The 26,095-nt window shown below is 43.6% G+C and overlaps 1 protein-coding gene across 8 annotated transcripts in view; it reads left to right on the top strand.

Moving 5' to 3' along the window:
* The window catches only part of TCF20 (transcription factor 20), a 471,396-nt gene that overhangs the window by 216,079 nt on the left and 229,222 nt on the right, over positions 1 to 26,095 (top strand). For 7 of the 8 annotated variants that reach the window (XM_033935172.1, XM_033935166.1, XM_033935173.1 and 4 more), the window contains one exon: positions 13,994 to 14,112. The exons of the other annotated variant lie outside the window; for it this stretch is intronic. The gene's annotated coding sequence lies outside the window, so the exon portion shown is untranslated. The remainder of the gene's footprint in view (positions 1 to 13,993; positions 14,113 to 26,095) is intronic. 8 annotated transcript variants of the gene reach the window in all.

Genomic DNA, 26,095 nt, shown 5'->3' with positions numbered 1-26,095 from the left:
TAGCTTTGGAATATATGCATCACAGATAGTTGTATTATATTTAGTGACTTAGGAGATAGCTGATGGGGAGGGAAGGTGAGCAGTCTTTATAGATAACCCAAATTTCTAACCTCTGGTTTATATTAGAGTCAACCTTTTTTCTCCCTTTGGAATGAAAAAAAGGATATCTGATATTTGAGTATATACGGTCGTGGAGATTGCCAGTGTTAAGTCTGAGCAGAGCTTGGGCAGACCAGGGATGGCATCAAGGAAAAGCCTGTCATTTTGGGTTCTGTTTCCAAACCTTCAATATCTGGTGTAGAGAGCCTCCTTAACAACTTTCTGCTCCAACTCCCAACCCTGTGGGCTGTTTTTTTTTTCTAGTTCTCACTACACATGAGATAGGAGGAGTCTGACTGCTCTGCTCGTGTTCATTTTTTATTTTTATCAGGTTTTTTATAATCTGATCAGAGGTTTTTGGTGCTGCAGAGGATCCCAGTTTCCTGGTGCAACTCTAATTGCGAGAAGACACAGTTTTTCAAGGTGAGAGATCTGTAGCTAGCTAGCGGGCACTCTGTCTGTCACAGGGCACCTGGCTAGCCAGCCTGCAAGAATAGGTTTGAGGCTCGGGACCGGTCCCTTAAAGCCAAGCTCGTTTTGGGTTTTGTCCACAGAGAGGTTGAGCACAGGCTGAGTGGCCCTGTGGCATCTGGGGACCTGAATCGTGTGCTGGCTGCATTTCCCCCCTTAGTAAAGTGTGGTTTGGTTGGGGGAGGGGTATTTGAGGTTGGGTCACCCGTGTGAACTGATAGGAGCCTGAAGAAACAGACCACTGGACCTTTTTTGAGCCTGTTTGAAACAGAAATCTTCTGGTTTTCTATAGCTCCAGCTAAGCAGTTTACAGCACCAGCATTGCACAGTGAGTACTGGCAATTGCAGCCTATAGAGAAAATCTGGGGACCCCTAAAATCAGGATTTGAGGGTTCCTGGGGTTAGATTACAGGTCCCCCTTCCCTATTTTTTGACCCCCCTAGCTTAGCTTCCATGGATGGTTTTTTGGGCCATTTTTGGCGCCAGAATTGCTATTGTGGTGGCCATCTTGGATTTCCCTATTTGTTTTTAAAAGCCTCCATCTGCCTCAAAACACCTCAATTTTGGTTGAAATCAGATTGGATAGGCTTCTCAAGCCGGGATTATTTGGGTTCATGTCAGATTGCTCTACATGACTAGACGAGAAGTATCCATGTACCATGTGCTGTGCAGCATATGAAGGAGGGGGGCAAGGGGACATAAGAACATAAGCATTACCTCTGCCGGGTCAGACCAGGGGTCCATCATGCCCAGCAGTCCGCTCCCATGATGGCCCCCCAGGTCCAATACCTGTAAGTGATCCTTTACCTAAACCTCTTATTCCCTAATCATTTATTATCCTCTATAGCAGTGATGGCTAACCTTTTTGAGCCTGAGTGCCCAAACTGCCGCACAAAACCAAAGAATTTCCTCAAAGTGCCAGCACGTCAATTAAACCTTAATAACAAGATTTTAGTATCTAAAAACTCTTTATAAAGTTGCCTGAACTATGTAACATCATTTTTAAAGGTTGGAATCTTTGTATTGTCAGAGAATCAATTTGATTCACAATCCTTTGGTTTTCATTTCAATTTATTGACAATTTATAATGTTTTAATGAATTCATTCAATTTAATGAATTTAGGAAGAATTTGATTCAGTTACACAATATATTTTAAATGTATTATTCACATAACATGTCAAATGTACCTGAGTAAAAAAAAAGATAAACTTCTTAAAACTGTTAACTGTGTCAAGACTCGGTGTGTATTCCTAAAGAGTCTATACATGTTTTTTTTGTAAAATTTACAATCAAATTAGAAAATAGTTAAATCATTACATTTCTAATAATATGATGTAAAGAAAACAAAAGAGCTTTCAATTAAACCAACCGTTTTTATTGGAAATTCCAGATTGGAATACAACAGGGGCATGTAAAGTCCCTTTTTTAAATAACATCTTTAAATAATATTTAAATAACTTAGAAAGTGTCTTAACTGCAAACTGAAAACACTGCTTCATGTAAACATATGCATTGGGTATGCTCTGAAAAAAATTAATGTGATTTTTGTTGTTGCATGCATGCTAATAACTTGTCAATCCTTGGCTCATAGTGCGTTAATTTCAGAGCAACACATGCAGCACTCATGTCATCCGTTAATCTGTTTCTAGCATCAGATTTTATATGATTCAAAGCCGAAAACAGCTGCTCACAAGCATAGGATGACCCAAACAAAGTAAGAAGAGCAATCCCAAGTGCTTTCATGGACTTAAAATTGTCTGGCAGAGAATTCCACGCTTTTGGGATTTCATTTTCAGAACTGCTAGCAGTGATTTCATTTGTCACCCTTTCACACTCAATACGTTCAAGAGCCGCACGCAGGTCATTGAATTTACTTTTCCAGATAGAGCTTTCTTGAAATTCCAGTAGCTCCATTTCCAAATTTTGAATATCCAACCACTGTAAGCAGGAAAGATCAAGATCTTCAAATGTGGACTTTTCTGGGGAAGTTATAAATGAAAGGGTTGTCTCCATCTTACGGAACTGAGAAAATCTTTTACTAAAATTCTCCTTTGCTTCGGCTACAATGGTGGAATATGCTTTGTGGATTTCCTGGTGTTTTTTATGACTGTCCACAAATGTAGAATTATCCAAATGTATTTTTAGGTTGGGAAAATATTTTAGCTGTCCACTCTCAAGGTCTTTTTCAAAAACATGCAATTTTCTCTCAAAAGCTTTGATGTCACTAAACATGCTTTCTGCTGTTTTTCCTATGCCTTGTAATTTTTTGTTTAGTACATTAAAGTGGTTAGTAAAATCTGTAAAGAACATGAGGTTGGTAAGCCAGGCCATGTTGGTGAGTTGAGGATAGTCTTCCCCCTTTTCGTTCATAAATAGCCTAACTTCTTCCAAGCAGGCCACAAATCTCTCTAACACTCGTCCTCTGCTCAGCCACCGGACATTATTGTACATCAGTAAAGTGTTATATTGTGCCTGAACCTCATCAAGAAGGGCTTGAAATTGTCGAAAATTAAGAGCACGCGCCATGATGAAGTTCACCATATTTGTTACATCTTTGAGGACATCGTCAAGTTTTTTGCTGCTTTCTTTGGCGCAGAGAGCCTCTTGATGTATTATGCAGTGAAATTGAATCAGTGGATGTTTTGCTTCCTTAGCAAAGAAATGAATGAATCCTGATGTTGTCCCCACCATGCTAGGTGCTCCATCGCTAGTAACTGAAACCACTTTTTCTGGACTTATGTCTAGTGATGAAAAAGCCTCCATCACAGCATTGTGGATATCTATCCCTTGTGTTCTTCCAGGCAAAGACAGCAGTTTTACCAGCTCTTCTCTCATGATGTCACCAGTAGCATAACGCAAAATGAGCGCTAGTCTTGCATGGTTAGTAATATCTGTACTTTCATCCAAGCACATGGAGTAGAAGGGTGCTTTTTGTAAGTCGCAAGTAAGCTGTTGACTAACATCAGCAGCCATTCGCAGAACCCTATCTTTTGCAGTATTTCTGCTTAGCGGCATCTCAGAGATGCGCTGCACAATTTTATCCTTGTTTTGGAAATCATGGAAGAGTGAATTACTCCCAGCCAAAATTGTCTTTTTGATAAAATCTCCATCAGAGAGGGGCTTACCATGTTTTGCCATGCACAGTGAAATTTGAAATCTGGCAACTGTAAGATGATTAGTTTTTGAAAGATAGTTGCTAAAACTAAGAGATTGGGAGTGATATTTCTTTAATTTTCCTACAAGGAACTCTTTTCTTTGAGCTAAACCAAGTTCAGCAACACTGTTATGGTTGGTCTCAAAGTGACGTTTGACACTTGATGTGCGAGACACAACACTTTCATTACACATAATACACAATGCTTTCCCACTGCGTTCAATCACTCCATATGTCTCTGTCCAGGCCTCTTGGAATGGTCTTCCACTATCTGTTTTTGCTTTTTTTGCTGTACTCATTTTCTTTGTTCAAGACTTCAAGTCTACAAAAAGATAAAATTTGTATAATAAAAAAAATCTAATGAAGTGCTGTATACAAATCCGTCCCCATAAAAAAATATGTGATTAGGGAATTTTACTAATTGTAGACATCCGTTTTGGTCAAAAAATATACTGTCCGGGTGAAAACCGGTCTTGTGCAACCTGAGTGTACTTTTATTTTTCATTATTGGAGCCTTTGTTATTTTATTATGATGTTTACAAAAGCACTGTGAAGGGCCACATATACACTTTACTGTTTCTTGCTATATTGAGTTTTTCATAAGGTACAGCGCAGAGGATTAGTGTGTTGGTTGTTCACAGAGAGCCCAGCCCTCCTCTCAGCTTACTGAACTTCTCTATGCAATCATCATAAGCAGCTTTTTTATTTCCTTGAATTTAGCATGTCCCCCATGGAAGATACAGAGGTTGTTACAGAGGAGCACATTATTAGACACATTAGCATCCCCCCATATCCTCACCTCTCTAGCATGGGAGCACTAGGAACTGTTCCTGATTACAGATGTCACATGTGGAGTCACACTACAGCCTCACTGAGTTCCTGTGACAGACTCAGTGTGAAGCTTCTCTTCCTCCCCCCACTTCCCCCTCACACACTGCCTGGCTCATAGGATACTAAGGGGAAGACAGGCAGGCTAAACATCCACTCACAGGACTGCAGCCAGCACAGGAGGATGGGCCGCGGCCCACCAGGACAATGCCCGGTCCTCCCAATGGCCAGTCCGGCCCTGTTGCCAGGTGAGCTGCAAAGCAGACACCGGCACACTCGCCTCCCGCCGCGCCGCATATCTTAATTGCGGACTAGAGAGTTGCGCGTGGACAGAAATCCCACCCGTCCCCGCCAAAGTCTCACCCGTCCCCACCCGTCCCCGTGAGGAATCCCACCCTTCCCCGTGAGGAATCCCTCCGTCCCACCCGTCCCCGCGAGGAATGTCCTCCGTCCCCGCCCGTCCCCGTGAGGAATCCCTCCTTCCCCGCCCATCCCTATAAACTTCAGAAATAGTTATTTCATTTAATTATGCTACTGAATTAAAGGCTCTGGTAGAAACCCATTTACAAATAAGCAAAAAGACTTTATTAATTTGGAAATATTAATTGGGAAGAATACACACTTTGTAAACGGGTTTCTACCAGAGCCTCTTTTGTTTATAAATTTTTATCAACACAACTAATATACTACTTTATCCTGAAGCAGAAAAAAAGAAATAGAATTCTTTTCCTACCTTTGTTGCCTGGTTTCTGTTTCCTCATGTTCTCATTCAGTTCCTTCCATCCACTGTCTCTCTTCCTTCTGCGTCTTCCATTTGCTCTGTTACTGTGCCTCTCCCTTCCAAGTTGGTCTGGCACCCATCTTCTTCCCTCTGCTCCCCCCATAGTCTGGCATCTCTGTCTTCTTCCCTGCCAGCGTCTTCTCCCCACTCTCTCTTCCCCATTTCCTTTCAGCGTCCTTCTCCCCCCCCATCTTCCCCATGTCCTGTCAGCGTCCTTCTTCCCCCTCTGTCTTCCCCATGGCCTTTCAGCGTCCTTCTCCACCCCCCCATCTTCCCCATGTGCTTTCAGCGTCCTTCTCCACCTCCCCCCATCTTCCCCATGTGCTTTCAGCGTCCTTCTCCACCCCTTTGTCTTCCCCATGTCCTGTCAGCATCCTTCTCCCCCCTCTGTCTTTTCCATGGCCTTTCAGCGTCCTTCTCCACCCCCCCCATCTTCCCCATGTGCTTTCAGCGTCCTTCTCCACCCCCCCCATCTTCCCCATGTGCTTTCAGCGTCCTTCTCCACCCCTTTGTCTTCCCCATGTGCTTTCAGCGTCCTTCTCCACCCCTTTGTCTTCCCCATGTGCTTTCAGCGTCCTTCTCCCCCCGTCTTCCCCATGTCCTTTCAGCGTCCTTCTCCCCCTTCTGTCTTCCACAAATGCTTTCAGTGTCCTTCCCCCCACCCGTCTTCCCCATGGCCTTTCAGCGTCCTTCTCCACCCCTTTGTCTTCCCCAGTGCTTTCAGCATCCTTCTCCCCCGCCCCAGGTGCAGCACAGCCGGCCAGGTCCCCTTACTTTTGTGGCGCTTCCCCGACCGACAGACCGACAACAGCCCCGGTCTGACAAACCTCCCTGCCCTTAACCGCGAATCTAAATTTCCTTCTTACAGCTGCTGTAAGAAGGTAATTTAGATTCGCGGTTAAGGGCAGGGAGGTTTGTCGGACCAGGGCTGTTGTCGGTCGGTCGGGTTGGCGCCACAAAAGTAAGGGGACCTGGCCGGCTGTGCTGCACACGGGGCGGGGCGGACCGCCCCCCTCCCTTGGTAGCCACTCGAGCCGCGAGGCTACTCCTCCTTACCTACCCTGCCTGCAGTACAGAGCCAACGGAAATCTTCCCGACGTCAGCCCTCCCTCCGACGTCAGCGCTGGCATCGGGAAGACTTCCGTTTGGCTTTGTGGTGCAAGCAGAGCAGGTAGGGAGAAAAGCCGCGCGACTTAGTACATCCAGCCCCGTGCAGCTCTATATTGCGGACCTTCCCGCGTGCCAGCTGCAAGGCCTTCGCGTGCCACAGCTGGCATAGGTTCGCCATCGCTGCACTATAGTAACCCTCTATCTATACCCTTCAATCCCCTTCAGGAAATCATCCAATCCCTTTTTGAAGCCCAATATTGTACTCTGTCCTATCACCCCTTTTGGAAGCGCATTCCACGTGTCTACCACCCTCTGAGTGAAGAAGAACTTCCTAGCATTCGTTCTGAATCTGGAATCTGGAAAGGACTCAGGCTGACAATCCATCACATAAGACATTAGATCTCCATGTCCTTTCCTGAAAAGCAACTATTCCTTGCTGCTCAATGTGGCTTTGGACATGAAAATCACTAGCCCATTGCCTGATTCAAAGCATTCTATGGGCCAAAATAGTATAGGTTGGCACTTTACTCAGGACCCTAAACAGGGGGTCTGGTCACAGTAATTTTTGTGGCTCCTGACCAAAATACAGGAGGACCTTCCACTCAGAAGGAATATCGGAGTTCCCAGCAGCAGTTCGGAGGTGTCAGACGGCCTTAGTCCTCCAGCTCCCATTCCTCACCAGCTTCCGAAAGCAACAATGACGCCAGGTCAATGGCCAGTCTTTCATGGATAGGCAGAATACTGGGAGGCTTGGGAGCAGATTTTTTTCCGACTGCTGGGTTCTGGAAATTATTTGGGAGGGGTATAAACTTGAATTTTTTTCAGTCCCTGCTGGACTTATTTATGGACTCTCCGGTGGGGAGACCAGGAAAGACTTCCAGGGTCCGAGCAACATTGATCAGGTTCTTAGATATGGCAGCCATAGAGCCTGTGCCAGACTAAGAACCAAGCTCAGGCAGATATCTATATATCGTGCCCAAGAGAGGCTCAGAAGATTGGGGGCCAATTTTGAAGTCCTTCAGTGCTGCCCTCAAAAGTGCCATATTTCCAGATGGAAATTGTACAGTCGATTATTGCTTCACTAGCATCTGGGGAATATTTGGCCTTACTGGATCTGACGGAGGCCTATCTTCATATCCCCATATTTGTGGATCATCGAAACATGATGGCAGAGAAAGACAGTCTGCCCATCTGCAGTAACCATTATCTCTTCCTCTCTGTAAGAGATCCTATGTGCCTATCCCAGGCCCTCTTGAATTCAGACACAGTCTCTGTCTCCACCACCTCTTCTGGGAGACTCTTCCATGCATCTACCACCCTTTCTGTAAAAAAGTATTTCCTTAGATTACTCCTGAGCCTATCACCTCTTAACTTCATCCTATGCCCTCTCATTTCAGAGCTTCCCAAGATACTTGAGATTCCATATTCTGAAGCAACATTTCATTTCTCGTCTTTCCCATTTGAACTGGCAATGGTGCCTTGCAACTTTACCAAGGTGATGGTAATTGTGGCAGCCCATCTGAGGAAATCAGGAATACAGGTGTATCCTTACTTGGATGATTGACTGATCCAAGCCCCCTCACTGGACAAGGGAAGGATGGTAATGATGGAAGTAGTCCAGCTATTACAATGCCTGGACTGTGGGTCATCATCTTCTGGAAAAGCCATTTGGAACTTATGCAGTACCCTGGAGTATCTGGCAATTTCCTTTGACATGGCGAAGAGCCGTGTCTCCTTTCCAGAAACATGACAGAAAAAGCTCATGCTTCAGATCACTGAGATGCTGGCCATGGCAATTTCGACAGCATAGCACTATCTGCAGGTCCTTGGGGTATGGTTTCTACTACAGAGGTCCCCTGGGCTAGAGTGCACTTGTGACCTCTCCAGGATTCTGTTGTCCTGCTGGTCACCTCAGACTGATTCCTTGCATGAACAAGAGAAGCTTGTCGCAGCCTAGACTGGTGATTGAATCCTTGAGCACTTTCCAGAGTAATTCTGCTGCAAATATCCTCATGGATAATTTTGATGACAGACGCTGCCATATATTCAATTTAGTCTGCTTTCTACTTCAGACAAGTATGCGTTGCCAGATGTCTGGGTTCTTCATATCTGTCAAGCAGGTACTATAAGGAGGAAGATCTCTCTTCAGGTAGAAATATGGGAGTCCCAAGTTCCAAAACTTGGACAAGAAGCTATATTGCACTGATAGGCTACATATTACTTCAGCAGGAAAAAGAAACTTTGCAGAGAAATTTAGACAATATGTTTCAAGGCATTTAAACTAGAAGGTGGGGGTGGTGTATGTATGAAGGACAATTATAGAGACCACCCCCGGCAAAAGAAAAGATGTGATAGTAGTAAAGATTGCAATATAAACAATATCAGCAACGCATTTCTTAGTATTGTAACGGAAAGTGAAATGAAACAAAAATATAAAAGAAAAAGAAGATTACCACTGAAAAATAGCTGGAAAGCAATGACCACAAATGCAGTCTAAGCAACAAAGTTCATGATTTGCAAGCCCTGATGTTTGAGGCTAATCTAGATATTGTTGCTATCACAGAGACATGGTTCAGTGAATCACATGGATGGGATGCAAACATACTGGGATATAATCTTTTTAGGAAGGACAGAGATGGTCAAAAAGGTGGAGGAGAAGCGCTCTATGTAAAGATCAATATCCAAGCGACCGAAATGCAAGGGACCTGGGGAAAGGAAGAAGCGATATGGATCACTCTGAAAAGAGAAGATGGAACTTCTATCTCTGTGGGTGTAGTCATCAGGCCGCCGACCCAATCGCAGCAAATTGATAAGGATCTGATTGTGGATATCCAAAAGTTTGGAAGGAAAGAGGAGGGTCTGCTGTTGGGAGATTTCAACCTGCCAGATGCGGACTGGAATGTTCCGTCAGCGGAATCGGAAGGAAGTAGAGAGATTGTGGATGTCTTTCAAGAGGCTCTGCTCAGACAAATGGTGACGGAACCCACGAGGGGAAAAGCTGGCTTTTCTCCAAAATGTAACTACACCCTCTCTCTCCATTATTCTAAGTCCCCTCTTCCCTTCCTGTTCACCAAGCCCTTCTCCCTTCCATTGTAGTTCCTTTCTTTGTTTTTAATTCCTGTAAACAGTGTCGAGCTCCACTTCCGTGGAGATGACGCAGTATATAAACTTAAGGTTTAGTTTAGTTTAGTTAGATATTGGATCTGGTCCTCACAAATGGAGAGAGTATCTCTAATGTTCGAGTGGGTGCTCACCTGGGAAGTAGTGATCATCAAACGGTTTGGTTTGATATAACAGCTAAAGTGGAGCGCGGCTGCACGATACTTAAGTCCTAGATTTCAAACGTACAGACTTTAATGCAATGGGAGAGTACCTGCAGAAAGAGCTGTTAGGATGGGAGGACATAAGAGAAGTGGAAAGACAGTGGCCTAAGCTGAAAGAAACATAGAAACATAGAAACAGACGGCAGATAAGGGCCCACGGCCCATCTAGTCTGCCCATCTTAATGTCCCTCCCCTACCTTTGCCCTGTGAAGAGATCCCATGTGCCGATCCCATTTGGCCTTAAAATCAGGCACGCTGCTGGCCTCAATCACCTGTAGTGGAAGACTATTCCAGCGATCAACCACTCTTTCAGTGAAAAAGAATTTCCTGGTGTCACCTCGTAGTTTCCCGCCCCTGATTTTCAACGGATGCCCTCTTGTTGTCGTGGGACCCTTGAAAAAGAAGATATCTTCCTCCACCTCGATGCGGCCCGTAAGATACTTGAACGTCTCGATCATGTCCCCCCTCTCTCTGCGCTCCTCGAGCGAGTATAGCTGTAATTTGTCAAGCCGTTTTTCGTATGGTAGATCCTTGAGTCCCGAGACCATCCAGGTGGCCATTCTTTGCACCGACTCCAGTCTCAGCACATCCTTGCGATAATGCGCCCTCCAGAATTGCACACAGTATTCCAGGTGGGGCCTCACCATGGATCTATACAATGGCATAATGACTTCCGCCTTACGACTGACGAAACCCCTTCGTATGCAGCCCATGATTTGTCTTGCCTTGGACGAAGCCTGCTCCACTTGATTGGCAGACTTCATGTCCTCACTGACGATTACCCCCAAGTCTCGTTCTGCTACCGTTTTTGCTAGGATCTCGCCATTAAGGGTATAAGACTTGCATGGATTCTGGCTGCGATAAAAATGGTTACAGACCTTTATGTGAAGAAAATCAATAAAAACAAGAGAAGGAGGAAGCCGATATAGTTCTCCAAACTAGTGGCAGAGAAAATAAAGGCGAAAGAGTTGGCATTCGTGAAATATAAAAAAACCCAAGAAAAGGAGTGCCCAAAGGACTACAGGGTGAAACTGAAAGAAGCCAAGAGAGAGATACGCCTGGCGAAAGCACAGGCAGAAGAACAAATGGCTAAAAATGTAAAAAAGGGAAACAAAATTTTTTTCAGATATATTAGTGAAAGGAGGAAGATGAAAAATGGAATTGCTAAACTAAAAGATGCTGGGAACCGATATGTGGAGAGTGATGAGGAAAAAGCAAATGTGCTAAACAAAAACTTCTGTTCTGTGTTCACAGAAGAAAATCCTGGAAAAGGACCGAGATTTTCTGGCAAAGTTACACGAGAAAATGGAGTGGATTCTGCGCCGTTCACGGAGGAGAGTATTTATGAGCAACTTGAAAAACTGAAGGTGGACAAAGCAATGGGACCAGACGGGATCCATCGCAGGATACTGTGGGAGCTCAGAGAGGTTCTGGCGAGTCCTATTAAAGACTCGTTCAACAAATCTCTGGAGACGGGAGTGGTTCCTGGGGATTGGAGGAGAGCGGATGTGGTCCCTATTCACAAAAGTGGTCACAGGGATGAAGCAGGAAACTACATACAGGTGAGCCTCACTTCAGTTGTTGGAAAAATAATGGAAGTGTTGCTGCAAGAAAGGATAGTGTACTTCCTTGAATCTAATGGGTTACAGGATCCGAGGCAACATGGCTTTACAAAAGGTAAATCGTGCCAAACGAACCTGATTGAATTTTTTGATTGGGTGACCAGAGAGCTGGATCAAGGACATATGCTAGATGTAATTTACTTAGATTTCAGCAAAGCCTTTGATACAGTTCCTCATAGGAGACTGTTGAACAAACTTGAAGGGCTGAAGTTAGGACCCAAAGTGGTGAACTGGGTTAGAAGCTGGCTGTTGGACAGATGCCAGAGGGTGGTGGTTAATGGAAGTCGCTCGGAGGAAGGAAAGGTGAGTAGTGGAGTCCCTCATGGTTCGGTGCTGGGGCCGATCCTGTTCAATATGTTTGTGAGTGACATTGCTGAAGGGTTAGAAGGAAAAGTGTGCCTTTTTGCAGATGATACCAAGATTTGTAACAGAGTAGACACCGAAGAGGGAGTGGAAAATATGAAAAAGGATCTGCAAAAGTTAGAGGAATGGTCTAATGCCTGCCAACTAAAATTAAATGCAAAGAAATGCAGAGTAATGCATTTGGGGATTAATAATCGGAAGAAACCATATATGCTGGGAGGTGAGAAGCTGATATGCACGGACGGGGAGAGGGACCTTGGGGTGATAGTGTCCAAAGATCTAAAGGCAAAAAAACAGTGTGACAAGGCAGTGGCTTCTGCCAGAAAGATGCCGGGCTGTATAAAGAGAGGCGTAGCCAGTAGAAGGAAGAAGGTATTGATGCCCCTGCACAAGTCATTGGTGAGGCCCCACTTGGAGTATTGTGTTCAGTTTTGGAGACCATATCTGGTGAAAGACATAAGAAGACTTGAAGCGGTCCAGAGGAGGGCGATGAAAATGATAGGAGGCTTGCGCCAGAAGACATATGAGGAGAGACTGGAAGCCCTGAATATGTATACCCTAGAGGAAAGGAGGGACAGGGGAGATATGATTCAGACGTTCAAATACTTGAAGGGTATTAACGTAGAACAAAATCTTTTCCAGAGAAAGGAAAATGGTAAAACCAGAGGACATAATTTGAGGTTGAGAAGTGGTAGGTTCAAAAGCAATGTTAGGAAGTTCTACTTTACAGAGAGGGTGGTGGATGCCTGGAATGCGCTCCCTAGAGAGGTGATGGAGAGTAAAACTGTGACTGAGTTCAAAGAAGTATAGGATGAACATAGAGGATCTAGAATCAGAAAATAATATTAAATATTGAACTAAGGCCAGAACTGGGCAGACTTGCACGGTCTGTCTGTGTATGGCCGTTTGGTGGGGGATGAGCTGGAGAGGGCTTCAGTGGTTGGGAGGGTGTAGATGTTCTGGCGTAGGTTTTAACGGAGATTTTGGCCATTGGAACCCAAGCACAGTACCTGGTAGAACTTTGGATTCTTGCCCAGAAATAGCTAAGAAAAAAATTAAAAAATTTAAATTGAATCAGGTTGGGCAGACTGGATGGTCCATTCGGGTCTTTATTTGCTGTCATCTACTATGTTACTATGTAACTGTTGATGCAGGTTGTATTTAGGTAGGTGGCTGGTAGTGTTTACTACATTAAATTATTGTTGCATTTTTGGGTTCATTAAATGATATCTCGAGCAGAATAGTCCAGTTTATGGGGAAGTCTCCCCAGCCAGTCCCAATTGAAGATGAAAGTGAGGTTATTCAAATCTTAACAAGTCAAAACTCCACCTCACTCTATGAGAAAAGGGATTCAAAAGGGTTTAAACGGCTAACTCTCAAAAATGGAGATATGCCAATCCAACCACATTTGATATGTTGTGTGTTTTTAACACTTGCTGTGATCTGTCATTCTCCAATCCTTCCAGAAGTAAAGCAAATCAACAGCATCTGATATTTCAATCATTTATTAATTCTTCAGCATTATGAAGAATTAATAAATGATTGAAATATCAGATGCTGTTGATTTGCTTTACTTCTGGAAGGATTGGAGAATGACAGATCACAGCAAGTGTTAAAAACACACAACATATCAAATGTGGTTGGTTTGGCATATCTCCATTTTTGAGAGTTAGCCGTTTAAACCCTTTTGAATCCCTTTTCTCATAGAGTGAGGTGAAGTCTCCTTAGCCCCTCCCTAGTTTACCTTTTTTTCCCCTTATAGGGCTATCTATCTGCGTTAGTGGAGAGAAGAGGCTCAGTCCCATAGGGTTGGGAGGCGGAGCAGAAAAAGTTATTAAGGAGACTCTCTACACAAGATCTCGTGGGTTTGGGAACAGAACCCAAGTGTTCAAGACTGATGTGCCTCTAGAATGAAGATTATCACTGTAAGAACCTAATCTAACAATCCTTCTGTTTACTAAGAACCCCATTACTGGTCAGCAACTTTACTTTCTTAGTGTGTTCATCCCAAGTGATTGTTTCTCAGTGTCTATAGAGTGAAGTACAAAAATTGCTTTTATTTGCAAAGCCAAGTGTTGGAAGAAACAAAATAAATAAAAACTAAAATAAAAAGGGTATCTATTGACTGAAATATAGCAGTGTTGTATGGAAGCACATTCTGTAAAGCAAATTCTTTTTCTTTATGCTAGTGGTTTTTTCTTCAATTTTATGTTAAAAAGATTTTACTTTTCTCTCTTTCAGTTTGACTCACTAAGGTCTGAGGCTGCCATGTGTCTTTTTCTTCTTTCTGGCCGGTGCACAGATATCTTTCCTCATGGTTGCTGAGTAACAGACATACATTCCATAATGCAAAATTAGAGGTAAGATTACAAATTGAGAAAATAAAATTCCTTCTTGTTGCACCAAACTGCAAATATTTTCCATTTAATTTGGCCTTAAAAGCATTTTTTTACTCATTCTTAGAACTATGAATGTAATGGAACTGATTAGGTTGTTATAAGAAAACCACCAACATTATGCTCCTAAATAGAAATTCAGAACAGTCTCGATTATCTGACTTTTGCTAATCCAACCATCCGGCATATTTATCCGATTTCCCCCTCTGCCACCTGGTGACATCATCGCAGCTTCTCTTCCTCTTTACTGGCATCGCGTACTGAATGGAAGCCATGTTTATCCCAGGACAAGCAGGCAGCAAATTCTCAACATATGGGTGACGTCATTCACGGAGCCCCATTGCGGACAGCCTCGTAAGCAGACTTGCTTGAAGAACTTTCAGAAAGTTTGCGACTGCCGCACCGCGCATTTGCGAGTGCCTTCCTGCCCAATGTAGGGCGCACATCTCCTCAGTTCTAAGTTTTCCGCGGAGCCCAGAAGCCCTCGTTTCAAAGCTCTGCGGGACATGCCAACACACGAAACTGATTATACTCGGCGATATCAACCTCCCTCTTGAATCCACGGAGATGTCTATAAGCTCAAAACACTACTCGACGACTGTGAAATCACTGTAATGCCTTAGGACACACTCTCGAAAAAGGTTACACTCTAGATTACTTGCAACCACTCCAGCCAATCTCACTACAGAGATCAAATGGTCCCCTGTACCATGGACCGACCATTACCTCCTAAACTTTCACCTAAACTTTGCTACAGAGAACCGGAGTGACAAAGCCACCAGTAAAGAAAAATTAGTTCGTGGAAGGACACAACCAAACCTCTTCTGGAACATAGTAACAAAATCCCTAATTACCCCTTCTAACTACACTACAACAATGCTAGCAAGCTGGAACCATACCATAACCAACACTCTAGAGATCCTTACCTCCCTCCACTCCTGAAAAATAAAGCAACATCAAACTTTCCCCCTGGTTCATTGAATCACTGAAAACAGACAAACAACAATGTAGACGACTGGAAAGGAAATGGAGAAAAAGCAGAACACAAGAACACAAAATACTTTGGTGCAAAGCAATTAATAAATACAAACTCAACTTATCGGAGGCCAAGAAAAACTATTACACCTCCAAACTAGGCACCAAAGCATTAAACACACAAAATTTATTCCTCGTGGTACGACAGCTCACTACCCCACTGAACCAAGGCTCCACGGGTCACCCCCAACAAAATTACTGCACAAAAACTAGCAGACTTCTTTCTAAATAAAATCAAGACAGTTCAATCCAATGTAGACAAAGTGATTACCACAGAACATCGTTCTCTTGACACTCCAAAACATTCCACAGAACCTACAAATGCAGACCAAATCTGGGCTTCATTCTCCGGCTTGTCCATCTCGGAAACAACAAAACTACAATCCAAACTGGCAGCACGTCGCAGTCCCCTAGACAACTGCCCCACCTACCTCCTTGCAGCCGCGCCTGAGGAAATCATCATCTGGATCACCAACCTTCTCAATATCTCCCTAAACCAAGGCCAATTATCAGAAACAATGGGAAAAATTGCACTTATTCTCATACCAAAAAATCCAAAGGCAGATCTCTCCATGACCTCCAACTACAGACCCATCGCTGGCATACCTATTCTAACAAAAATCATAGATACCCATGTAAGTAAACAACTTGTAATCTACATCAACCAACATTCATGTCTCCACCCAACCCAATTTGGATTCCATCAACAACACAGCACTTTAATCACAAAAACCAAGCAACTACTCAGTACGGGATGTCAGGCAATACTGCAATTTGACATTTCAGCTGCCTTTGACTCCTTGGATCATCACCTTCTATTAACAAAACTGTCAGAAATTGGTATAACTGGAACAGTACTAAAATGGTTCTCTGACTTCCTACAAAACAGAGACTACATCGTTAAAAAGAATGAAGAGATCTCCAAACCCTGGAAGGCCTTCTGTGGGGTGCCTCAAGGTTCTCCACTTCCCCCATTCTATTTAACCTTTTCATGAGTTCCCTTGGAAACATCAAATTCGATGAAAGTATAATGTCCTACGCAGATGACATTCTGCTCCTCATCCCCACAAACAACAACCAGTCAGATGTCACCAATAAAGTATCAACCAATATTGAAAGAATCCAAAATTGGGCAACAATCAACAAGCTAAAACTAAACCAAAATCTTATTCTTCCACACAGCCCAACAGACAGCACCGACAAGCATCACTCTCCGAACAGGCCACACCCTCACAGTCGATAAAACCTCCAAAATCCTAGACTGCATTCTTGACTCCACACTAACCAAATCTCTAATATTCGGAAAAAGTCCCTCTTCACCATGAGGCAACTAAGACTCATCAGGCCGTACTTTCATCAACATCATTTTGCTCTGATTGTACAGTTGATGATCCTAACACAGCTGGACTACTGTAACTCTGCCTACATGGGTATCAACAGCGCACTGACCCATAAAATACAACTCATACAAAACACAGCTGTAAAACTAATTTTCAACCTGAAAAATTATGACTCGATATCAGCGTTCATCAGGCACTGGCTACCCATCCCATCACGAATAAAATTTATTCATGCATCATATACCAAATATTTCACGGAAACTTAGCGGCTCCACTCATCCAACTCTTCTCAAAAGCATGGTCTACCTCCCAAAGAACCATTAACAGGATACTACTGAAACTCCCTTCAACAAAGAATCTCCAATACAAGCGAATCTTTCACTCCATGCTCATCTTCCTTGGGAGTGAAAACCTGGAATGACCTCGCTGAAACGACCAGAACAATCCAACTACACCACATTCCAGAAAAAACTGAAAACCAGCCTCTTTGATACTTAAACTTCTCAGATCTTCCCTTACCCCATGTTTCCCCTTTTCTCCTCCCCTACTCTCTTCACTCTCTCTTCTCTTTGTAAGGCGCCTTGAGCCTGCTTAGGTATGTGCGACGCAGAAATAGAAGATTAGATTAGATTAGTTAATTCTAAACTCGTACCTTCTCTCACCACGGCTCGTGTATTTTATTTTACAGGGTCGCTGTGCTAATTTTGTGTTTGTTTAAAAAAAAAAAAAAGTTAAAGTTTTGTTGATTTTCTTTCATGTCACGGTGGGGCCTACTCCGCAGTTTCAGCCTGCGGGCTTTGATTTTGCCACGGCTGTGTTCCATTCCATGTCCAGGCCGGTCACAGGATTCAAGAAGTGTAGCTGGTGTCAACGTGCGATCTCCATCACTGACCCACACAAGTGGTGTGTACAGTGTTTAGGACATGACCATTGTCTGGAGTTGTGTGACCGCCGTGCTACACTTCAGAAGCGAGCCCTTAAATGTCATCGAGTCCAGATAGAAAAAATATTTGGGGGAATGAATCGGCCTTGACCCCAATTCCAGCCCCGACCTTGACTCCAGCGAAGTCTTCTCCTGAGGCGCCGTTATCCTCACTGTCTCCCTCAGGTAAGATAGCTTAGCCAACTCCTCCATTCATGCCATCCTTAGAACTGGTGGATCCGAGGTTTCCCAAGAAACATGTCTCCAAATCGAGGAAACATTCTTCCTTGAGGTCATCTTCGGAGACTGTAGCCACACCAAATGTACCAGATTCAGTGGTCTCGGTACCGGCTTTGCAGAATATATTGGAAACTATTCTGCATCAGGAGTTTGGTAACATGCTTGCCAAATTAACTCCTGCTTTGACTCTGCTTCCTGCAGTCCAGCCTGAGCACTCAGCAGTATTACAAGGAGTCGAGTTCTTGAGAGTGCCTCAAGCTCAATCTACACACACTATGCAAGAAGTTTAGTCCTTGAGAGTGCCTCGACATCATTCTACACACTCTGAACAAGAAGTTGAGTCCTTAAGAGTGCTTTGAGATACCTCTACACAAGGAGCTGAATCCTTTTCGATGTCGTTCTCTGACTTCCAGTCCTACCTCTTCATATAAGGTGTTGCCCTTTTGGAGGCATAGGATGAGGACTCCTCGACATTCATCTTCGAGGCTGGATCTGACTCAATCATGAGACGTTGGAGCTGTACTGGACACTGTTCAACTCGGAGCATTCCTTCCTCAACAACGTCAAGATGCTCTCATTCAACTTTGTCAAAAAGTATCATCCCTCACTTCACTCTCAGCGAGATACATGATGGTTCTAGGTCACATGGCCTCTACAGTTCACGTGACTCCTTTTGCCAGACTTCACCTCAGAATTCCTCAGTGGACCATGGCATCTCAGTTGGCGCAGGCTTTCGACCCATTTTCTCAGCACATTACAGTGACTCCTTTGTTGAAACAGTCTCTCCACTGGTGGATGCTCTCTTCAGAGGTTTACTGTTTTAAACGCCCCCTCATCAGAAGGTCCTCGCGACAGATTCCTCAACCTACGCTTGGGAGGCTCATCTTGATGGCCTCTATATTCAAGGGCATTGGTCCAGCACTGATCATCAGTGCCACATAAATCTGTTGGAACTCAGAGCGCTCTTCAATGCTCTCAAAGCTTTTCAGCATCTTCATGATCAAATAGTCCTCATTCGTACAGACAACCAAGTAGCCATGTATTACGTCAAGAAGCAGGGAGGAACAGGATCTCTCCCTCTTTGCCAAGAAGCTCAGAAGGTTTGGAATTGGGCAATTCTTCACAACACCTTTCTGAAAGCGGTCTATATTCAAGGAGAGAAAAACTGTCTGGCGGACAAATTGAGTCGTGTTCTGCAACCTCACGAATGGACGCTCAATTTGTCGCCTCTCCATCACATTTTTTCTCAGTGGGGAACTCCTCAAGTAGATTTCTTTGCATCTCCCCACAACAACAAATTGCCTCAGTTCTGCTCTAGGATTTTACTCTCCTCACCATCTGGAGGCAGATGCTTTTCTTCTGGAATGGATGGATCAGTTTCTGTATGCATTTCCTCCAATTCCTCTCAATCTCAAGACACTCGTCAAACTCAAACACAAACATGCCACCATGATTTTCATAGCTGCTTGGTGGCCCAGAAAACCTTGGTTCTCCTTTCTACTTCAACTCAGCAGCAGGGAGCCATTTCTTCTACCAGTTTTTCCATCTCTGCTTACACAGCTTGATACCTTTCAACGTAACTGCCGATTTCCAGTTCTCTCAATCTGTCAAGGACATTTTAGAGGCTTCTAGATTTTCTGCTTGGTGTACCATTCATCACAAGGAGCCTCAATCTACTTCCTTGTCTTCAGTTTTGGATTACCTGCTGCATTTATCTCAATCAGGCCTCAAATCCACATCTATTTGAGTCCATCTCAGTGCAATTGCTGCTTTCCATCAGCCTATAGAAGGGAAACCCCTCTCTGCTCATCCTGTGGTTTCCAGATTTATGAAAGGACTTTTCAATGTCAAGCCACCTGTCAAACTGCCTCCAGTGGTTTGGGATCTCAATGTTGTTTTTGCTCAGTTGATGAAGCCTCCATTTGAACCAATGTCCTCATTTCATCTGAAATATTTTACTTGGAAAGTGATTTTTCTCATTGCTCTCACGTCTGCTCGCAGAGTCAGTGAGCTACAAGATATAGTAGCGGACCCACCTTTCAAAGTATTTCATCATGACAAGGTGGTCCTCCGTACTCATCCTAAATTCTTGCCTAAAGTGGTTTTAGAATTTCATCTGAATCAATCCATTGTACTTCCAGTATTTTTTTACAAAGCCTCATTTCTCATCCTGGAGAAACAGCTCTTAATACTCTGGACTGTAAGCGTGCTCTGGCATTCTACTTGCAAAGGACTAAGCCACAGAGATCTCAACTTTCTATCTCCTTCGATCCAAACAAGTTGGGACATCCAGTTTCCAAGTGAACCATCTCCAACTGGTTGGCTGCTTGCATCTCTTTCTGCTATGCTCAGGCTGGACTGCATCTACAGGGTCGAGTCACAGCCCATAAAGTTAGAGCTATGGCAGCATCTGTAGCTTTCCTTAGATCTACTATTGGGGAAATCTGCAAAGCTGACACTTGGTCCTCGGTTCATACATTCACCAATCATTATTTTCTGGATTCTTTTTCCAGACGGGATGACCATTTTGGCCAGGCAGTATTACAAAATTTATTCTCCTGAATTGCCAATACTCCCACCATCCCATTTTGGTTAGCTTGAAGGTCACTCATATGTTGAGAATATGCTGCCTGCTTGTCGTGGGATAGAGCACAGTTACTTATCGTAACAGGTGTTATCCGGGGACAGCAGGCAGCTATTCTCACAACCCACCCACCTCCCCTGGTTGGCTTCTTAGCTAGCTCTCTGAAATGAGGAGACGCACGCCATATGTCGGGTGGGAAGGCACTCGCGCAGTGCGGCAGTCGCAATCTTTCTGAAAGTTCTTCAAGCAAGTCTGCTTGTGAGGCTTTCTGCATCGGGGCTCCGTGGATGACGTCACCCATATGTTGAGAATATCTGCCTGCTGTCTCTGGATAACACCTGTTACGGTAAGTAACTGTGCTTTTCAAGCTGAGACCTTGCTTTTCCAGTATATGCAGCAATGTTTGTACCTGGCTGTCTGCTTTTGCAGCAAGGGAACCATTTTTGATCTTAAACCGTGCTTCTCTGCAAGTGAGCCATGCTTTGCAACCTCATTGCTGTTAAGAAGTGTTCAGCTTCTCTACGTTTTTCATTACTTTGTATGCGTCAGTTTTTAGACCTGGGACCTCACTTTTACAGTGAGGGAACCAATTTTGAGATTTTGCTTCTAACAGTGCTTGTTTTGAGCATTGGACGAAGGTAAAGGAAGTGCTAAAGAAAGTGAACATTAAAGATGCTTTGAGTGGAGCCCTTTTCGATATTTCTGTTCACATTGCCTGCTACAGAAGATGACTCAAGTGAGGCTGAATATGCAGTAGATAAATATGGTTCCCTTGCTTGGTTCTATATTTTTGTTCACACTGCCTCTGTACAATTGCTTTTTTGTATTTATCTGTATTGTATTTTTTGTCATGCCCCATACAATCTTTCACTTTTTTGTCGCTGATTAATGTTAAATAATATTTTAAATACAGATACCCTATGCCTGTCCTTTATGCATAAAAGTATATTTTCCATTTTTAAGAGGTTACCATTGTTTTCTGCATTATCCAACTTTTCATGTATCTGACAACTGGTCAGTTCTGTTTACGTTGAATAATGAGACTGTACTATATTTTCAATATGGCTATTTAAAATGGACGAAAATTGTCTATTTTGTTGGAGAATTGATACCTATTCATACAGAATGGAGCCTTACTCATGGTAAAATCTCAACATAGTAGGTGTTTAACTCATCAGACATGAGTAGCAATGTGTCCAAAATTTGAAGACTGACATGTGCATGATCTGTGAAATTAAGATAATGCATTCTTTTGTCTGTTTCCTTTTGTACTTTGCAACAGTAATGGCTAGTCTAAGATACCAGTTATGTTCTGATCTCACTCTGAGGCTCATCATGCAGCTTAAACCTCCCTAATTCTGTAAGCATAGATCATCACCAGAATAGACTCTCGGTTCTTAAGCAAATCTTCTTTAATGTAGAACATAAAACAGGAAAAAACTTACAGTTCAATTGCTTGTAAAGCATTGTTCTCTTCAGCAAACTGCCCTCTCTCTACCAGCGTTTTCTTTGGAGTCAGGGAGCTGGGAGAGTTCAGCACTTTCTGGAGGTGATGCTGTTAAGTGTACACAGGCAAGTACAATACTGTAAGCTGCTGAACAGACTTAATGGGATACTGTGCTTTCTGCAAGCATGTACAGTGGAACCTCGGTTTGCAAGAAAAGCGGTTTGTGAGTGTTTTGCAAGACGAGCAAAACACTCCCGCATACCTTAACGCGCAAAACGAGCATGTCCCGATAAACGAGCACTCCCGCTTTAACCGGCATCGCACCCCTTGGCCGCGAACGCCCCCCCCGAGAACCAGCATCGCACCCCTGTGCTGGAAGTGGCATCTGCCACCCAAACAAGCTCCTTACCCCATTTGCTGTGTGCCGTGCCAGTTAAGGAAAGATCCCGCCTCTTGCCTGGGTTAGGCCTTGAGCATCTGCGCATGCTCAAGGCCTTCTGGCTCTCATTCTCTCCGAGCTAGTGAAATGCAGCATATGTACTCATACATTGTCTGTTGGATAGTTTGTCCACGCATAGTGCAGCATTTGGCCTTTAGTCGTGTGGAAGCCACGAGATCAGAAACGTGGACGCTTCATTTCAAGATTGTACCATCAAAGAACAATATGCAGTAGTGCGCTTTCTTTGGGCAGAGGTAGTGAAACCTGTGAAAATTCAGTATGGTATTCAGTAAACCAAAGGATTGAGTGGGTAAAAAGGTTTAAAGCTGAAAGAACAAGTGTAACCGATGAAGGTCATTCTGGTCGCCCATCAACATTGTGCACACAAGAGCACATTGACACCCCCATTTTTGGGCCAATTTTTGGCTCCAAAATCCCGGTTTATATTCGAGTATATACGATATTTCTGAAACATGGTTTATGTGCAGACGTTAACGAACCAAATGCTGTCACAGTTTATATAATTTCTAAAGCGTGAAAAGAGAGGACCATGAAAAGCTCAAAATAAAAATTACAGCTATGGACTAGAAGTGCTGCAATGCCATTTTCAAGATATTCATGCGGCTGGACATAAACTGAAATAAAAATATATTCGCTGCCACAGTGTGGTGAAAATCTAATGACAATATAATGTTGCCACAAGATTGTGAAAGTGATGAGATAATGTAACCTTATAAAAAGTAATACTGTCTAATAGTCAATTAAACTTTTCTCTTACAAGCTTCACATACTCATGGTCCCTAAAAAGTAATAAAAATTGCTTAGACATTAAAAGAAACCACAAACTTGAGCTATAAGCATTAAAACTCTGTATTATAAGGATAACAGGGATGAAATGACGAAGCATGTCCGGAGGAAGGGTATAAAAATGTGCCTGAAAATGTAATCAAAACCAATCACTAGCTGTTTTGTAGCCTTTATAATTGATTGTCGTGCACATTTGTACTTTTTTTTGTTGTTGTTGATGTTGATAATTCTTAAGTCTGTTTAATGAAGATTGTTACATCTCCTCCACAGTCTATACATATGGAGACCAATCCATCCCTTTGTGCTGGATTTGCAGAAGTGAGAATACTTACAGCTTTGACCACCTTCCATATAGAGGTGGAACACTGTCCCTCACAGTTTTCCTTCTGCAAGTGAACTGTGCAGAGGTGTTTCTGATCTGCTCAGCTTAGCCTTTTTTTCTTTCTATCATTCAAAATTGGTTTCATTGAGGTTTCAGTGCCCTGAGACCCCATACTTGGGGATTCCCTGCCTGGGAAAGGATGCAGGTTCCACTGAGCTGGACTGCTGCTTTGCAGGGCAAGCCTTCAAGTGGACCTGGGGAACCAGCTTGGTGTGTTGTCAGGGCTCGGAGTCCATTCCCCTGGGAGCTGGCTCGACTTCTGAGTTTCTCAGTAGCACCCTGTGTAAGAAGTTTCAAGTTTTATTTCACATTTGATGGATCGCCTATTTCAAAATTCTAGGCGATGTACATAATATAATAAAGAAACTTTAACCTAATTACAATAAAATCAATTGTGACACACATGAGAGATAGGGAAGGAGGGTAAAGTTACAATGGGGAAGAGGAAAAAAAAACAAAAAAAAACCGGGGAAGAACGAGAGGTAGGGTAAAAATTTATTCGATGCATTTCATGCATATTTGTTTGAGCCAAATCAACCATTTAGAAGAATAAAAATTAGTTAAAGACGTCCATAAGTTAATTTATAGGTCGAAGGCGTCCTTAAATAAATGAGATTTTAAAAGCTTTTTGAATATTAGGATATCACTTTCTATTCTAATATAGTGGGGAAGGGAATTCCACCATTGTGGACCTGCAACAGTAAACATATCCGCTCTTCTCGTTCCAATGATTTTTAAAGATGGCACAGTTAATAAATTTTGATTAGATGAGCGCAAAGATCTTTGGGGTTTGTATGGGATAAGTGATTTTAAAATAAATTGTGGTTCGCTAAATGAGAGGGACTTAAAGATTAGGAACATCAGTTTGTAGAGGATCCTCAAGGTATCAGGGCACCGGTGCGTATTTGCCCACCCTGTCACGTTTTGAGGTTCCGTGGAGGTCTCAGAGTCGATCAGGCTGGCAGCCCAAAGATGTCTGAATTTGAAGCATTCTTTGGAAGTATCTGAGGCAGAAAGTCATTTCCATATTTCCAGCTGCACAGAAAAGCTGCAGGCAGGCACCAGCACAGAACTGTGAGTACAGCCCCATTAATTCCTATGGGAAAATTGGGGTGGGTCAAAAAATTTCAATTTTGAAGGTTTCTGATCTCCCCCCCACCTCCAAAACCCCATGTTTTTGTGCTTCTGAATTGTCAAAAAAGTCTCCACAGGCCGTTTTTGGCATGGATTTTCTGGTGGCGGCTATCTTAGATTTCAATCAATTTTTTTTTTCCAAAAGCCTCTATCTGCCTCAAAAAACCCCAGTTTTGATTCTAATCAACTAGGGTGGACTCCTTAGGTGGTGAGTATGCTATTTCATGTAAAAGTTGTGCTGCTTATCCAGCAGAAGTGCGTCCATGTACTGCATGCCACCGTACGCTCGAGGGAGGGATTGGAGATTTGAGCTTAATCCCATCTTTGTCTTTCAGGACTGGTGAGTCACCATGGGTTTGAGAAATGAGTAAGAAGTACCGCTCTGGACCCCCCTTTTCGCAGTGATGGAAAGTGGAGGCGTGTGGTGTCTGGAGAACCTGCAAGAGCCCACCAGGCTTCATTTACTTCTGCACAGGGCTTCTCCCCAGAGTTTGTGAATCTCCATGTGGAGAACCTTACTAACTCAGCCAGGGAAGATATTACAGCCTGCGTGTGCACAGCTATCGACCCAGGGAACCTCTTCTCCCCCGGTGTCTGCTCAGTTAAGCAAACCGGGCTCTAGCTCCAGTGACATTTAGGAGCAAGACTGGCTGAGATTGGAAAAATTTGGAATCTTATTTCCCATACTTAAACATTATTTATACAGTACTGCTTTCCAGACATTGTCCCTTTTTCTCCTCCGTGTAGAAGTATTCAGTGATTTACTTACCTGAGGGCTTATACTCACCCAGGAGCTTTGATTATCCTGCCCCATAATTTCTAGTTTAAAGCCCTTTTCAGTAGATTAGCCAGCCTGCTGGAGAAGACACTTCTTCCCTTCTTTGATGGATGCACACCATCCCTGCTCAGCAGCCCTTGGAAGATCATCCCATGGTAAAGGAAGCCAAAATACTCTTGACAATATCATCCACTTAGCCATGCATTCATCTCCAGGATGCAAGCTTCTCTACCCTGGCATTTACCCTCCACAAGGAGGATTGATGAGAATACCACCTGCACACCTGACCGCTTCACCTTCTCTCCCAGAGCCACAAAGTCACTTTTGACACGTTTGCAGGGGTACGTGGCATTATCGTTAGTGCCAATGTGGATGAGCAGCATCGGATTATAGTCATCAGGCTTGATGAGTCTCGGCAAGCTCTCTGTAACATCTTAGATTTTGGCACCAGGCAGACAGCATACCTCTCGTGACATCATGTCTGGACTGCTTCTGTACCCCTCAGAAGGGAATTGCCAACTACCACTACCTTATGCCTCCTAGTAGTCACAGATCCAGCAATTTTGGGGATTTCAAGTTTTGCTCCTTCCTCTCCTTGGGATGCTCTTATCTCCTCCACTTCCAGGAGAGCATACCGGTTCTTCAATTCAAGGACGGGAGGAGGCACAGTACCAATCTTGCAGTGTTCCGTAATCTGAGTCCATCTGCCTTCCCTCAGCACTGCTGGAAATCTTTGATGCCTCATGAACCATTTCATCGATATACCTCTCATTCTCAATCTTGCCATCTCCTCTCTCAGTTTTTTTACTTCCTTCATGAGGGATTTAAGCTTCCAGGGA

The sequence above is a fragment of the Geotrypetes seraphini genome, chromosome 2 (genome assembly GCF_902459505.1).
Source record: "Geotrypetes seraphini chromosome 2, aGeoSer1.1, whole genome shotgun sequence".
NCBI classification, from domain to species: domain Eukaryota; kingdom Metazoa; phylum Chordata; class Amphibia; order Gymnophiona; family Dermophiidae; genus Geotrypetes; species Geotrypetes seraphini.
Note: the sequence above shows the minus strand (reverse complement) of the source record. Positions and strands in the feature narration are given on the sequence as shown.